Genomic DNA, 2940 nt, shown 5'->3' with positions numbered 1-2940 from the left:
AGATAAGGATTATTATATTACTGTTAATTCCTATTCATATTTAGATCTAAATTTAAATAGAAAAGGAATTAACCAATCTAGCTAGTTTAGGATTAAACTAAGCTGAACTTAAAATATAATTAAACTAGAATAGTTTAATTATTATGTTGTAAACGTGTATTCAGGAGAATATTAAATGATTGATAATCATTCAGGAGAGGACATTACAAATGTGAAATTATGGTGATTAAACATTGTTAATGTTTAATCAGGTTAATAGTAATATAACTGTTAATCCAGGAGGCCGCTAAGTTATTAGCGCTAGATCGATAGGCTAGTTAGTGTTGGAGAATACACACACTGGGGTATCCAAGATAAGATAGACCATCACTCTATATAAAACTAGTGATAGTTATTATATTCCTATATATAATATACGGGAGTTTTTAGAAAACCCTAGCCGTCATCTATCTTCTCTTCTCTCTTCCATCTTCTAACAAGAAAGACGTCCTTTTGCAAGGGAGCTAGCACCCCGGTGAGGACATCGATCAAATCAAGAACCTCGTGTGGATACCTATAGAGGCCGGACGCGTGTGCGGCTTCAAGAGAACCGAATTCCACGATCATCAAATTGAGGGGAAGATCTATCCGCGAAAAAGGTAAAGATTCGATCTTGTTTTTCTTCTTTAATCTTAAAACATGAGGGATCCTAATTGCGTGGTTTTTGAGATTGGATCTCGAGAGTTTTCAAAAATTAAATTTGTTTGATTTCTTTTTCCGCTGCGTTTTTACCGTATGCAATTTTCTAACAACACTCACCTCAAAGGCTAATCGGACATCGACGCGGCGTTGAGAACGGCGAAAATGCACCCTCGCCTAGCTTCCTCGCAGCGCTACGATCCCAACCGTACCCTCGAATGGCTTCGCGACGCGTCGTCGGCGTCAAACTCGTGCTCGCGGCTACCTCCACCGAGCTCTTTGCTTCGGTCGAACAAAGAGAGAAGTAAAAAAAAATTAGGCAATGCCTACCTGATTTGTTGATAAGCATGCATGGGTGCACGTGGCATCCAAGCCACCTGAATTAGCACCAACCGACCTAAAAATAAATAAGTAAATTAATTACTTAATAAATATAACAAGGATACTACATTTGGCGCATTTTGCTTCATCTTGGGTGCTAGTAAGCTATCTTTAATTTGCTAGTCAGGGCCCCAAAATGTTCGGCCTTGCCAACTTTGATTATTTCAAGATGAGCGAAAATAAGTACTTGGGGCTTGGAAATGGTATTCTGGTTCCATCAGCTATTTTGCTCTCACGGTCTGGTTATCTTACTTTTATGGATTGCAAGGTAATAATTTAAGTGCTCAAAATATGTGCTCTAATGTTTCATTCTCTACTCATTTCTTTAGACTATATTTCATTTCTCTTCTCGGTCATAAGTATTTTTTTTTCCTCCCCCGTGTTAGTTAATTTTCTGTTTCTATTGTTGCTAATTGATTAGATTAACATATGACTCATATTTTTGTTTTGTGTGAATAGACTATAATGCTCTCCAATGTTTACTTCTCAGAGTTGAATAAAAACCGGCAACCTGAGGGAGGACAACTAGCGTTCAAAATTTTGTTGGCATCAGCACAATCTACCCAAGAAGCTGGGTTATAACACTCGAGTTTCTGAGTGTAAAGAGGCTGCTTGTGCTCTTTTGTTGTAAGTTTTCTTAAACTAACAAGAATAACATTATTCTAAGGATAGGTTTTCATCTACATTTTTGTAATTTAATTTTATGTTTAGTTGATCGGATGACTTGTCGTTTGTTGCGTAAACGAAAGGATTATGCAGTCTTACACTCGATTACATGTGCAAGCTCAAATAATACATAAATTATCAGTTGCACAGAGCCTACCCCACATAACCCATGCATGAAGCGTACCCCACATTTATTTTGAGATTATGTATTCTTTGAAATCAGTATTTGCGTGTTTCCACTTGAGCTGTACGAGATGAAATTCTCATATACGGTTCTCAGAGGGGGAGTTCTTTTGGATTACCTATCTCAATAAAGTATATGATTGGTTTGAGGAACGTCTTGAGATTCAGGTGATTGCATTTAACGGGACACATTTGCATGTTCACTTCATTGTTCTCTTTTGACATTGTGTGTAGAAGTTCCATATTTTGTTTACTTAGCTGTATAGTTCCTATTCACTATAAATTTTTGATTCACTATAAATTTGTTATAAAAATATTATCAATGCCTCAGCTCATCATCTGTATTGCCAGCTTACTGAAAGCGGTTTTACTTTTTGTAGGATATCGCTTTGCTATGTCAGATCTACAGCCAAAGCTATGTCAAACCTACAGCTCTTAGAATTTGAAATTTTTTCGCGATAATAGATGTTTAACATCATTTAGAATTTATTGTTTGGCTAGAATTCAAACAAGCATTCTGTAGTTGAAACTCATGCATGAAATTTATTTTTAATATTGAAACTGTGATTTGTCGCAAATTATGATTGCTTTTTGGTAATGCATGTTTTCTAATTTCAATTTATTGGAATATTTAATTGTGGATCAAGTGTTTTAATATATATTGCAATTGCCGCTATAAGTCTTATTTAATAATTATTTAGTCTACTTTTAGTGGCAATTATAATTAATTATGATGACATTTATAATTGTTGTTATTGGGTAGGATTTAGCGGCATTTGTTTAGGCTTTTACAAACCGTCCAAACAAATGCCATAATAATTTTTACGGACCCCACCATTAGCGGCAATTACTACAATTGTCACTAAACTATTTAGCGGCAATTATAATTGCCGAGATTTTAAAAAATAATCACCACTAAAACTTAGTTTTGTTGTAGTGCTTGTAGAATGCTCAAATAATCCGTGGTAAAAGCAGTACAAGACTGAACAGTTTTTATTAGAGTCCAAATGCTTATGCTTGATGCAGTATTGT

The 2940-nt window shown here is 35.3% G+C and overlaps 1 long non-coding RNA gene across 1 annotated transcript in view; it reads right to left on the bottom strand.

The window, feature by feature from the left end:
• The window catches only part of LOC109708265, a 1772-nt gene extending 936 nt beyond the window's left edge, over positions 1-836 (bottom strand). Inside the window, exon 1 of the long non-coding RNA XR_002215701.1 lies at positions 799-836. This is a non-coding gene — a long non-coding RNA (uncharacterized LOC109708265). The remainder of the gene's footprint in view (positions 1-798) is intronic.

This window comes from Ananas comosus, linkage group 3 (assembly GCF_001540865.1).
Source record: "Ananas comosus cultivar F153 linkage group 3, ASM154086v1, whole genome shotgun sequence".
NCBI classification, from domain to species: Eukaryota; Viridiplantae; Streptophyta; class Magnoliopsida; order Poales; family Bromeliaceae; genus Ananas; species Ananas comosus.
The sequence above is the reverse complement of the archived record's forward strand: the minus strand, read 5'-3'. Positions and strand labels throughout refer to the sequence as shown.